The sequence below is a fragment of the Coffea eugenioides genome, chromosome 7 (genome assembly GCF_003713205.1).
Source record: "Coffea eugenioides isolate CCC68of chromosome 7, Ceug_1.0, whole genome shotgun sequence".
NCBI lineage: Eukaryota > Viridiplantae > Streptophyta > Magnoliopsida > Gentianales > Rubiaceae > Coffea > Coffea eugenioides.
Genome location: NC_040041.1, coordinates 24,627,813 through 24,642,993, shown reverse-complemented (window position 1 = coordinate 24,642,993; position 15,181 = coordinate 24,627,813).

Here is a 15,181-nt window from a genome sequence, read left to right as displayed (position 1 = left end):
GTGGAGGATTACTGTAAGGAGATGGAGATCACCATACTCCGAGCAGACATTGTGGAAGATAGAGAGGCTACCATGGTGAGGTTTCTTAACTGGTTGAGGCCTGAAATCGCCGAATTAGTGGAATTGCAGAACTACGTGGATATGCCTAAGTTGATTGACAAGGCATCCAAGATTGAGAGAAGGCTTAAGAGGAGGGGTAACCCCCGCAATCCTAGTTTCTCTGCTACTCCTCTTTGTAGGGGTAATCCGACCTTTGAGCGGGAACGGCCCAGTGCAGGGGTGTCTAAATTCACTCTTAAGTTTGAACCGCCCAAGCATGCACAGAAGGCAACTCCAAAGCCTCCATTTGACCCCACCAAGCTGCGAAACCGCGACAAATGCTTCAAATATCAAGGATTTGGGCATATTGCTTCCCAGTATCCCAATAGGCATATCATGGTTGTCTTACCGAGTGGAGATGTCGTCTCTGATGACGAAGACAAGTTCGCCGAGATGCCGCCATTACTTGATGAAGGTGAAGATTCTGAAGTCAAGATTGAGGCCACTAGCGAGCAAATAGGCGTTGCCCTAGTAGCCCGCCGAACTCTTGCAACTCAAATCAAGAGGGTGGATGAGACCCAACTTGACAACATTTTCTATCCACGATGTCACGTCAAGGGAAGAGTGTGTAGCCTCATCATTGATGCAGGAAGTTGTACCAACGTAGCAAGTACTCTCATGGTTGATCATCTATCATTACCAACATTGAGACATTCCAGTCCATATCACTTGCAATGCCTCAATGAAAGTGGGGATATCAATGTCACCAAGCAAGTGGTGGTACCTTTCCGGATCAAAAAACGAGGACGAAGTCCTTTATGACGTCGTCCCCATGCAAGCTTCTCACATCTTTTTGGGACGGTCATGGCAGTATGATAAGAAAACTATCCATGATGGTTTTACCAACAAATATTTCTTCTTGCATCACAACAAGAAGATGACGCATGTCCCTCACGCATCTCAGCAGGTGCATGAAGACCAGTTGCGATTGCAGCAAGAGCATGAGTGAGAGTTGGCTAAAAAGTCACCCGAATCTAAGGCAATCATTAAGGCACCGACCGAGAAGACATCCACCACCGGAACATCTGGCCAAATGGACAAGCGACCTAGCTTGCTTGCCAAGAACAGGGAAATTTGCAAATTATTTTTGTCCAAACAAGTTGTCTATGTCATATATTGCAAAGAAGTGATTTTACTCTCTCATGACGCACTCAATCACTTACCTACTGAAATCTCTTCTTTGTTGTAGGAATTTGAGAACGTTTTTCCAGATGAGATCCCAAGTGGACTACCACCACTCAGAGGGATCGAGTACCGATAGATTTCGTCCCTGGCGCATCCTCGCCAAATAGACCGGCCTACAAGATGGGTCCTGAGGAGACTAAGGAGATCCAATGGCAAGTAGATGAGCTCTTGGAGAAGAGTTGGACTCGAGAAAGCATGAACCCCTGTGCAATTTCGATTATCCTCGTTCCAAAAAAAATGGCACTTGAAGGATGTGTGTAGACTGCCGCGCTGTCAACGCCATCACAGTTAAGTATCGTCACCCTATATCTCGTTTAAATGACATGCTTGACGAATTGTATGGTGCAGTCATTTTCACCAAGATCGATCTTAAGAGTGGTTACCACCAAATCCGAATAAAGGAAGGTGACGAATGGAAGACGGCGTTCAAAGTCAAGTATGGTCTGTATAAGTGGTTAGTTATGTCTTTTGGTTTGACTAATACACCAAGTACATTTATGCGCCTTATGAATCATGTGTTTCAACCTTTCTTAGGCAAATTTGTTCTTGTTTATTTTGATGACATTATTATATATAGCAAGAGTCCTGAGGAATATGTAGCAGATGTACGAACTGTTCTTGATGTATTGCGCAGGGAGCGGTTATTCGTTAACCTTAACAAATATACTTTCTGCACTAATGAACTTATTTTCCTTGGTTATAAGGTTAGTGCACAGGGCATTCGTGTGGACGAGAGCAAAATCCAAGCCATCAACGAGTGGCCCGTGCCCAAGACCATGAGTGAAGTTAGGAGTTTCTACGGCCTTGCGAGTTTCTATCGCTGGTTCGTGAAGGATGTCAGTACTATTGCTGCCCCTCTGACCGCCATTATCAAGAATGATGTGAAATTCGAGTGGGGGAAAGCTCAGGAGCAGGCGTTCCAACTCTTTAAGTACAAGCTCACACATGCACCTTTATTGTCCTTACTGAGTTTTGATAAAATTTTTGAAGTTTAGTGTGACGCTTCTGGTGCAGGGATTGGAGCCGTGTTGATATATGAGGGGAGGTCGATCGCGTACTTTAGCGAGAAGTTGAATGGTGCTGCCTTGAACTACTCCACCTACGATAAGGAGTTTTAAACTTTGATTCGTATCCTAGAGACATGGCAACACTACCTTCGGCCAAAGGAGTTTGTCATCCACACAGATCACGAGGCGTTGAAACATCTCAAGTCTCAACACAAGTTGAGTAAGAGGCATGTATGGTGGGTCAACTATGTGGAGACATTTTCCTATGTGATCAAGTATAAAACTGGCAAGACCAATGTCGTTGCCGATGCACTATCCAAGAGGTATGCCTTGATTGCTCTAATTGATGCTAAACTCCTTGGATTTGATCTCATTAAAGGCCTATATGACACCGACGCCGATTTCTCTAATATGTATAAGTCTTGTGCTAAGTCGAGTCAGAGTAAGTTCTTCATACATGATAGATTTCTGTACTGTAATGATAAATTGTGCATTCCATCATGTTCTATTCATAAGTTGCTAACTCGTGAAGCTCACGGAGGTGGGTTGATGGGCACTTTGGTGTCACCAAAACTTTGAGTGCATTACAGGAACATTTCTATTGGCCACGCATGAGGCAGGACGTGGAGCGAGTCGTTTCGCGTTGCATTACCTATCACCGTACCAAATCCAAGCTCCAACCTTTCGATCTGTATACACCACTACCTATTCCTTCGAAACCTTGGATTGACATTTCGATGGATTTTGTGCTTGGTCTGCTTAGGAGTAAAAGGGATCATGATAGCATTTTTGTCATTGTCGATAGATTTTCTAAAATGGTTCATTTCATTCCGTGTCATAAAACGGATGATGCCACTCACAGAGCTGATCTCTTCTTTAGGAAAATTGTCCGATTGCATGGGATGCCTAGGACTATTGTGTCTGATAGGAATGTCAAGTTCCTGTCTTATTTCTGGAAGACTTTGTGGGGGAAGTTGGGCACTAAGTTGTTATTTTCTACATCTAGTCATCCATAAACTGATGGTCAAACTGAGATCGTTAATCGTACCTTATCTACTTTGCTCAGGGCAATCATTAAAAAGAATCTCAAAACTTGGGAGGAGTGTTTACCGCATGTCGAGTTTGCCTATAACCATACAGTTCATAGTGCTACCTAGTTTTTTTCTTTTGAAATTGTTTACGATTTTAACCCTTTGACTCCCTTGAATTTGATGCCTTTGCCAATGTCTGAGCGTATTAACCTTGATGGCAAGAAGAAAGCCAAATTTGTCCAGGCGTTGCACCAGCAGGTGAGGGCAACATTGAAACTCGCACCCAGCAGTACTTCGAGCATGCCAACAAAGGTAGGCGTCGCATGGTGTTTGAACCAAGCGACTGGGTTTGGTTACATTTGCGTAAGGAGCATTTCTCGATGTAGCGTCGCAATAAATTACTACCCCGCGGAGATAGACCATTCCAAGTTGTTGCGTGCATTAATAACAATGCTTACAAGCTCAATCTTCCTGGTGAGTACAATGTGTCGGTTACCTTTAATGTCATTGATCTGAGTCCCTACCTTGCAGATGACGAGGTCGATTTGAGGACAAATTTTTCGCAAGAGGAGGAGAATGATGAGAAGGTCGATAGAGTTATCCAAGTTGAGCAAGTGAAGGTGCCATTGGGGCTTATGACATGAGCTTGCGCGAAGAGATTGAACGAGGCGTTACAAACCTTAGTTCGTGCGGCCCGAGAGTCGAGTGGAGAGCCAAAGGTCATCGAGAGCCTCAACGAGTCAAGACATGTTATCTTAATTGTGGCCCTTCATGAGGATTAGCTCACTATGGATCGGCTGGGGATACATGGTCCATTGTTAGTAGTAGTGTGTAATAAAAAGGTTCAATTGGCTTGTGGTTCGGACCTTGGTTAACATCTCGTCATTGGATCAATTGGTTAGGCCATGTGGGCCATCTTAGTGAGTCACTTGGCCCATTAGTCATAAGTTATTTGTTTTAATATTTAAGAGGAAGGTTTCGATTGTATTAGATAGATTTTTGATAATTAATAAAAACACTTTGAGAGTTCTCTCAAAAGCTTCATTGAAGCAACCTTGAATATCTTAGAATCATTTCTTGGGTATTCAATTGACTTATCAATTTAGGACCGCGCTAGATTGCGGCGTCTTTTACCAATACCGAGGTTCGTTGACCACGTGATCAACGGGTTTAGGTGATTCCGCTGCGTTTTTCGAGTCATCAACGTGAATATCGCCTTCTAGATTCTAACCTGTCTGTATGGGTTGCGTCACAAGGTTGGCGTCGTTCGTATCACGTACGAAACCAAATGTCAACACAAATTGATTCGCTTAGTAAAGATGGACCATTTTCTCAAAAAAGATCGTGTATTTGAATGCCATTGTCAATTGAAGGCTGTATTAGTTAGTAATTTGTAAGAATTTCTATAATTGACCTTCGATTTTGGGAGCATCCCCTGATCCATGGTGGTAATTGGAGTCAAACTCATTCAAACTATTTTCTACATGTGTGTGTGTGTTAAACCAAATGTTCATTATTTTGTACAACTTTTGCATCTGGAAAGTGTTAAGGAACTGTAATTTAAACATCAATTATCATGTGCAACATTTGTATAATTATTTATTAGAATGCTGATAAGATCATTATATAAAAAAATGTAATGATTTTGAAAGCTACAAGTACAGAAGTCAATTCAAAGTGTACTCTCTATTGCTTGAGATTGTAAACAATCCAAATATGCCAATGTTGCAAAGATAAGAAAACAACATTACATTTGACTTGAGAGGTTGAAGGTCATTGATCGACGAATTCCTGCAAGCGCATAAGGTCGATTGTAGTAATAAATCACCCAAAATATTTCAAGGATTGAATCCACATGGATGAGTTAAGTTTCTACTTTAATTATTCTAACAAAATAACAAAATTCAAATTCGAGGAGTTGTATTTTCTAACTAAACAATAAAAAAATAATCAATTCAAATAAAATAGTGGTGAGAAAACAAAAGATGCGAGCCTAGAGTTTTGGATTTTAATTTAGAATTTGAATCAATTATCTAGTTAATTTCTCAATAAACTATGAATGCATCACACAATTGTATTTTAGATTATTTCTCGATACATCTAAAGTGTGCCTAATTAAATCCTATATCTCTTTTGAGATCGCAAGTATTCAATTAAAACTTTTAAGAACTTTAATGATATAAGCGCGTTATACAAATCCTAGCCTACTCTTGTAATTTGGCTAAGTATATTTATCTATCTAGTGCATGGATGTATATTCCTTCTTAGTTCAATACAAACCCTAAGAGCATATCTATGATGGCCAAACATAAACACGTAATTCAAATTGAGATAGAAAAATCATAACAAAAGGCAAGAAATTAAACTTGAAAAATTAATCAGATTCCTTCATAAAAATCCTAACCTAGAAACAATTTAGTTGAACATGATTTAGAAATTAAAATCACAAATTTGAGGAGTTGCTACAAAGATAAGAAAAGGGGTAAGAAAACGTCTCAGTTGCTTCTCCTTGCGCGCTCCTTGTTTTGCCTCTATTTAATCTTGATCTTTCAAGAATAAACTATGAAAAGATGTTAAAATTAAACTAGGTTAATGTTTTTCCCCCCTAAAAATATCCTAGATTGCCCCTATTTATGGTTTCTTAAAGGAGCATCTGAAACAGGGTAGGATTGGACTTATTAGAGCTAAAAAACGACAGTTTTGTACATTTTCCAACGAACACCGGCCTAAACTCTGGCCCCAGTGTTGGGATCGAAAAAATACTGGTGAGAAGACCGAAATTAAGACTTGTGCAAGTTACAATAGATCCATGGACAGATCGCTTGGATTCACGTGTGGATCCAATTCAATGCCCAAAATCTCTATTAACGAGGCTGAATCAACTCTTGTTCAAAACATAAAATTGTAACCCGTTGAATTGGCTTTCCAATATCATAAGAATCATGTCATTTGGAGTCTGGATACTGAAATACGCTCAAAATACTAAGAACTAGTTAGAAGAACATCACAATGCAACTATACTTCGGCATTTTCAATATTTGGCTATGAAAACATGAGAACTGGACTTTGATGTCTTTATAAGAACTAGTGATAGTTCACGTGCTTTGCATGCGATTATAATATCCTAAAATATGTTATTCTTTAGATAATTTTTTTTGTGAAATTTTGATCATCAACATCAAAATATAATATTTTATATTATTTATTTCTTTAGGCAGTTACTTTAAAAATTTTTATTAAATGGAAAGAGGCACAAAGCATTCCAATGAAGTTAACATGTTCCTAAAAATTAAATTTGAAGCCATGAACCAAACAATTTTTTTTATATCTTGAACTCTATCATATCAAAATTGATAATATCATGTTTTACCAAAATTATTGTATATTCATGATTTTATTACATATAACCATAATCATTACAATTTTGTATAAATGAAGAATATAATTAAGCTAGAAAAATAAACATACATGTAATTTTAATTCTTTGTGTTCTTTTTATTGCTATTTTTGTCAATAATGGAGCATAAATAATCCATCGCATAATTTTTTTGGCTTGTGCGATCTGACAATTGAAATTTCATAGATAGAGATAGTTGAGTTCTTTCCATTTTCCTTTTCTTTTATTCATATGCAAAGAAAGTCTTTTTTAGTCATATGAGCACAATATTTTTGCCTTCGATATCAATGTTTGTGATGGCCATGGAATTGGAATGAGAATTGTGGCTAATTAACAATTTTTAGTATATTGTATTGTTTTATATTTGAATTGCCAGCTTTTAATCTATAACCACTACCATTATTGTCAATTTTTGGAATGCACTAAATTTGTCTAATTACAATTGTCATTGTAAATGAATTTACTTAATTTTAAAGCTTTTCAATTCATAACCATTACCATTATTTACTAATATTGTAGTACAATAAATATATGTAACCATTAGAAAAATAAGGGTATTTTAGGCATCACTAAAAACACTTTTGATATCATTCTTCATTTTATCACTATTCATTTTAAGTTTACTCTTTTTATAATTCTTATTTTATCATTGAACATGGCTTCTGCATGACTTGATGAATGAACTTGGTTTGGTCAAACCAATACAAACGAAGCATTACTCTATTGTTGGCAATAACAACGTTTGTCTTTTCCTAAATATTAGTGATTTGGATGTTGTCTTTAATGTTATTTCAATTGTATTTCCAGCTTTTTAATGCATTTTCTATTTAATTTATGTCATTTTATGAATGGTTTCAATTTTTTTTTCAATTTTTCTTGTTTTCAAGAGTTGCTATTAATGCATTTTTCTTGTTTTCAAGGGTTCTATTTTAGATATTCTTTTTTTTTTTCAGTTTAATATTGCTATTTCAGTTATAAAGGTATCATAATATTTTTTATGAAATTCCATTGGGTGCCACGTGGAAAATTCTTCTCCATTTGAATTGGATGTGTACAACTTATATAATTTATTCGAGAAATGTTTCTCAAATCATTATATGTTTTTCAAATCATTTCACTGTTTATAATTTTAAGGAAATATTTCTTTCTAAATCAATATGGTTTGATGCAATATAGTAACCTTAATAATCAACCGTTATTTTCTTCTAAGCCACCCACACTTAAAATTATATAAAACTTTAATAACAAATTAAGAAGGGCGTAATTGGAATGACAAAAAGTAATATGACAACAGTGCTTACACTCGCACTCCAAAGTACCAAAACTCATAGTACTTTTTATATAGTAATGATTGTAGAGCATTCTTTAACTTTAAAATGAAAAAAAAAAATCATCTCAATCCAATCTTTGTAACTTAAGTTATCGCCAAAATGGTGAAACATATCAACCCTGCCAAACCTTTTACTTTTCATGTTTTGTTGTTCCATTGCTTCTTTTCGCCATGTTTTTAGTCCAATTTCTCTACAATTGAACTCTTGCCCTATTAGAGCAATATAACAGCAAAATTAAGTAGTTTTCACTCAAAATAAAATTAAAATAATATAGTTAACTGGCAACTTATGCATATAAATGTAAAAAAAAAATTATGCCCTATCAGTCATATGTGTATTAAGTTTGACAAATTAAAATTGAATGAATGGCTAAAAAGGTTACTCGACTATTAAAAATGGCATCGGTTGATCACCAAACTTTTTTTGTGGCGAAAAAGGTCATTAAACCCAAATAAACACACCAGCGGAATCATTTTATCAAATTTTACTGGTGAATCATCCGGTTACAAGGCTATGTTGAGTGAAAGAATATTTGTTTTAGGAAAAAATGTTCAAAAATATATAGCAAACCTATTCCTTCCTTCCTCGCAAGCCGTACCAAAATAAAATTGTTGGAGTGATGACACAGAGGCCAAAGGTTCCTGATGAAAGAGAATATGAAGATAAAAGACAATCTCGAAGCCATTAGCGTGGCAAGAGAAGACAATATAAGAGGGAATTCGATAAATATTGGTTAGATGGAGAAAAAGATGATGATGGGTATTATCACAACACAAGAAATATGAGAAAACTCCATTGTGTTAATTTGTATTCTGGCCAAATTTTATAGAAGGTAAATGTAATTAATAAGAAAAGCACTAACAACATCATTCTCTCCTTTTTCCTCCTTCAATTCTTTACCAATGCACTCACTCTCCGCCCTTCCCCTCCCTTCATTTGCCCTGATCCCCCTTCCCTCCTCTCCCCTCCTTCATCGACAACTAGATCTAAATTTCAAAACATCAACCCAATGAAACCCTAGAATCCAGTTATGAAAATTTCATAAGCTAAGTAGAAAAGAGAAGCAAAACCCATCTCTCGATTGGTCCATTCTGTCAAGTTAAAATTATATGAACAAAAATAGAAAAAAAAAATCAGATCCATTAAAAAATCAGGCAAAGAGGGAGAAGCCCCATTGCAAACAATGCCATCAAGAGCCTAGTTATGAACCCATAATCTCCATGCCTAAATGACAACTCAGAGAGAAAGATAAGTATCTTCACAGCTTGACATCACACTAGAAGACAAAGAAGAAGATAATGACGATGACGGTGCTGATCTTGATGCAAGGAAAGAGTTCAATAACAACAATAATGAAAGTGCTTGAAAGTGTTAGGACAAATAAAGATATTCTAAATTTGTCAATGAAAGAAGGAATCAATGAACTTGTAGATCTAAGGGCACGACTTGGAAGGAAGGAAGAAACAGGTTTGTCATTTTTTTGGACATTTTTGCCCCCTCACTAATATTCCTTCACTTAACGTAGCCTTGTAGCAGGATGATTCTTTTTTTGTCCAGAAATGATAGATGATTTTATTGATAAAAGCTTACAGTATTTGAGCAACGGCCCAAAGAACTTTACAACGTGTATCTCGACACTTAAGGAGTAGCAAAAGTTCTCTTCTCATCTCTAAAAATGCCTAGTGCATATAGGTTAAAACTATTACAATGATCCATATTATCGAATTTTCTTACATAAAATGAGCACAATTGAAACAAGTTAGCTAAACTCTTGATGTCCTTCACAAGCGTGCATGTATGTATGTCTGCCCTTGCACTTGCCTTTATCATGGATATAAGATGCCTATTCTTGCATGATATTTGGATCCTTTACCAACACTTTTATTTTGCTTTCATTAAGGCCAATCTTACAGCTTCGGCCTCATCTTGGACTTTCTAATTTGAAGTTCTTTCCACCAATGCCCATTCTACTTTGATTTGGGCTCCATTCAGTTTGGCTATGATCCCAATTCCCAGTTTGTGTTCCTCTTTTGAGCTATTTGTAGCTATCAGGAGATTGATATGGTCCTTTGCAAAGTTTCCTGCATCCCTTCCTCTTGTTTCTGTTTCACTTGTTTCTGTTGTACTTCTAAGTTCCTCTCCTTGACCTGCATCTTCAAACTCCATCCATTCTCTACTTGTTGTCTGAATTATCTAAATCCCTTCTTTTTGTTTGCCTTCAAACTCCATTTCATTCATGTCCTTCCAAATTTGCCACAGGATGTTGTAATTGGATGATTCACTGGTGAAAATTGACAAAATGACTCCGCTTGTGCACTTATTTGAGTTTAATGACCTTTTTGGCGACATAAAAGGTTTGGCGATCAACCGGTGCCATATTTAATAGTTGAGTGACCTTTTCAGCCATTCACTCATTAAAATTTAACTTAATCAAAGTTTATGCCCTTTCCATTGTGCTCTAGTTTTTTTTTTTTTAATTTCCTAACAAGTAGGACGGGACTTAAGAAGCAAAAGAGAATGGGATTTGAGCTTAGGATCTCTAATTTCTAGAGCTATAGTTTACCTACTTGAAAATGTTTAAAATTAATTTTGTTTGTAATGAGAAAGGCCAAAAAGTCTATTATACAGGTAATCAATGACTAGATACTTTTCCTTCTCCTCATGGAACAATGGCATAGTTGAATGGAATCAGATTATATTTGCCAATATTAAATTAAGCATAATCTTAGGATCCGTTTAGTTCATGGGATGACACAAGATTGGATTAATCATCCTATGTCATCCTATGTTTGGTTGCTTTAACATATGGGACGGCACATCCCAACTAACCGAATTAATCCCCTATTGGTGGGATAAAATAATCCCATGGGAGAGATGGTATCAGTTATCTAGGAATAACTAAGATATAGAATGATGAAATTTTAGTCTAATTTATGCTTACAAATAATATAAAATTTTTATTCTCATAATTATATACCTTACCCTTACATGAAAATTTAATATAAATGGACTAATTTTCTCCTACTAATTAATCTATAATTTTTGACTAATTTGCCCCTAATACTAACATAATAGTATTTGGATTAATTTACCCTTCCAAATGATACAAATTCATGATGAATATTATATAATCATAGTCTCACACAATAACATCATAATAAATGGACTAATTTGCCCCACTAATTATATTAAATTTTTTGACTAATTTGCCCCTATTCGTTATTTTAAAATTTTTTGACTTATTTGCCCCTATTCATTATTTTAAAATTTTTGGCAAATTTACTCCTATTAATTAATTTAATTTTTTTTACCAATTTGCCTCTACTTACATCACAATAAAAGGACTATGTTGCCCTTACTAACTTTATCTTCTCAATCAAATTCTATATAAGTTCAAGCTCGGTCCAAAGAAATATTCTATTGGCTTGAAAGTGGCTCATTTACAACTCTTAAATGGTTTGGATTTTATTCAATTTAACCCTAATTTAGTCAAAACTCAACCTATTATTTAATGAAATTTAAAATTTAGATTCAAAAACTAGGTTAGAACCTATTTTTAAGGACTGGAATGGGCTGAGTTTGAGTGAATGCAAATTTTTATATATCAAATCCCTTTATTTACTTTACAATTCTAAAGTTTAAAATTATTTATTTTAATAAAATTTATAAATTATTTATTAAAATGATCCTGCAAATTAAGGGGTAATTTGGCCATTAAAGTAGTAATTTTATATCATTCAATCTCCAACCAACTAACAATACAGGCCATCGAAGGTGGCAGTGCGTGCGAAGGGAGTAGGTTGCTGCTAGGGTTTTGCCATGTCCGGCCTGGCGGCTCTCCAACCGGAGGTTGAGGGATCCTCATCCTTCTTTTCCGACTTTCCAACACACATCTTTTTAAGTGCTTTTCCATAATTCGTTGGCTCAGCCTTCTGTACTAGTTAAGGCGACTCAAACTACTCACCAAGGTGAACCAATGATGGTTTTTTCACAGGCATATTTGAATACCCTTGCAATTCCGTATAAATTTGCATTAGTTGGAAAATTTTCTAAGGGCCATCCAATGATGGAAGACTTACGGAAGTTTCTTAAATCACCTGATTTGAAAAAACTTGCCTCGATAGGGTTGTTGGATCAGAGGCATGTCATCATAAAGTTAGGTAACGAAGCAGATTTCCATAGAATCTGGTCTAAGGGAACTTGGTATGTGTTTGGGTATCCAATGAGAGTTTTCAAATGGACTCCTACCTTTCATGTGGACAAGAAGCCATCTGTGGTTTCGGTGTGGTTCCAACTGCCGAAGCTGCCACTACATTATTTAAATAAGGAGTGTTTATTCCAGATTTTGAGCATTCTTGGTGTTCCATTGTGTATGGATGCAGTTACTATTACTAGAACGTGTCCTAGTGTTGCTAGGGTGTGTGTGGATATTGATTTTGTAAGTCCCACAGACAACCAAGAGGGGGGGGTGAATTGGTTTGATTAAAATCTTAACCAAGTTTATGCACTTTTTCTTTAATGAAAATTTACCTTCCTTTTTAGTAATGATCAACCAAGTAGATTAGAAGACAATAGCAATATTGATCAGAGAAGCAAGTTTAGATAAGCAATGAAGATTTTATTAAACAGAAATGTAAAATAGAGAAACAAACCAAGTGTCTACCAAGCTTTACCCAAACTTGAAGACCAAACACTAGGAAGAGCAACTTCTCTTTGATGAACGAAGATCAACTAGATGTACAATGGAGGGAGCACTTCCTCCTTGCCCTAAGCCTCACTTAGTCAAGCTAGGAAGTTTTACAATCACTCAGAAAACCCTCAACAAAGCTACACTAAAGATCCTTTCAACCACAAAAGAAATGCTCAACAGAAATTCACACCACTTTAAAACAAATCTGCTTTGGAGACTATTTTCTGGCTAAAATATCTCACTAGATCTTGTAAACAAAGTGTGCCAAAGTTGCTACTTCGTTCAGACCAGTTTGATTTTAAAGGGAACCAGAAATGGGCTTCATCAATGCTTCCAACGGATAGAAGGCAGCTGAAGAGTCAACTAGCCGTTGGGGCTGTCGGACGTCCGACGATCAAATTATCGTCCGAACCAATCGTCCGATGGCATCCAAGTTGACGTTCGGACGTCCGATGCGTCTTGATCGTCCGACACCGCAGCGTCCGATCGTAGGCAGAGAGTTGGCAAGTCAGCTTGGAATTTTTCGGACGTCCGATGCGGTTGATGAGCGTCCGATGGCAAGCGTCCGATCCTTCCGGACGTCCGATGCTTCCTCACGAGCGTCCGACAGAGCTTCCTTCTTGATGCTCTTTATCCTTTCGGACGTCCGACAGATTCCTTTCGGCCGTCCGACGTGAGTATCCTGTTTTTGCTTCTTCTTTTGGTTGAAATGCATTTCATGACCTATTCATACCTGATTCTTTGATATGTAAAGACACTTATAATCGAAGAAGGTTAGATACATTTCAAAATACCAAGAATAGCAAAATTGTCATACTTAAAGGACAGTATCTTTGATTGGAACAAAACAATGACTAAATTCATTCATTTTATTCCAATCTTGTTTGCCACATCCAAAGCAACGTAGTCAGGAGATAAACGAACATATGCTTTCTTTGTTCCATCAGACCTGATCAAAGTGTTCACTTTCTTGGTTAGTATAAACATTTCAAATTACTTTGTGATCATCAAAACCAAGAATAACATTCTCCCCCTTTTTGATGATGACAAAACAAAGGTTTGAAATGAAATTTTATGATTGCAATGAAAACTCCCCCTTTCAAAATAGACAAGAACTCCCCCTGTCTTAGTGAATCACAAAATTTGGAAAACTCCCCCTCACAAGGCTGCCCATCCGAGTTAAACAATTAAGCATATCTGCCAATCCAAATTTAAACAATCAATCCAACATATCCTAACATCACCAATCATCAATCATGCCAACATCACCAATCATCAATCATCTCCCCCTTTTTGTCATCACAAACGGGCAACCAATCACATCACCACATCCACAAATTCACAAATTTAGACAAGTTCACACATCAAAACTTAGACCATCAATCAGAATAGACAATCCACAAATTCATTACATTCACATAAGCAGAATAGACAATCATTCATCAAAATATTCAGACATCCATCAAAACAGTACTTAGACATCCAAAACAAAACTTAAAATATCCATTACATTACACATTCATTGTTGAATACTACAAAAACATAAAAGAGACAAACAACATGCAAATGTCCTAAATGATGAACTAAGTGGATCCAGGTGTCCTCCGAGAGAGTTGATATTGATCAAGATCCTCCTCTTCAGTTTCTTCATCATCTTCAGCAGCCTCTTCAACTGGTGCCTTGCCTTTATCTGATGTAGAGGTGCCATGAGGAGTCACAGGGGTTGAAGAACCAGGATCCGGAATTGATGAACTTGGATCAGTGGGGTGTGACTCTTTGTCATGGGAAACTTCCTCAACAACAGGGGGGGGAAACAGGAGGTTCTTTTTGTCTAGGAAGGCAGTTTGTTGCTCAGAGGACATAGTGAGCATTAGACCATGTTCAAGAAGAAGAACATGCTGTTTGAGTTCACGAAGGAGCTCAATTACTTCATCACTGGAAGAGGAAGATGCTTTAGTGGCAGACTTCCTAGGGTGAATGGGAGTGAGTGAAATGGGTGAAGGATCATGTGCAGTCTTAGACCTAAGTTCACTAGAAGATGCACCCTTATAAGCCCACAGATTATCTTTGAAAACAAGATTTTTCCTTTCAAAATACCCTTTTGTAAAGGCATAAGAAGATGCTTCTTTAGGACAAACACCTAGAATAGGGACTTTGTTAAACTCAAAAATCTTTTGAAGAAACTTTCCATAAGATAATTTTCTGCGAGAATCAGTGGCATAGCGAAGTAAGAACTTGCACATGACAAAACCAAAATCAATACGAATTTTTTCTTGAAAACAATAAAAGAGGTACAACTCCATTTTGTTTGCATCAGTTCTGTGCCCATCAGTGGGCACAAGCAGGTTTGAAATGATAGAAAAAGCAATTAAATTCACAGGAGCCAGATCATTCAATTTAGCATCAGCAGGTGAGGAAAAACTTCTTTTGAAATAGGTTAA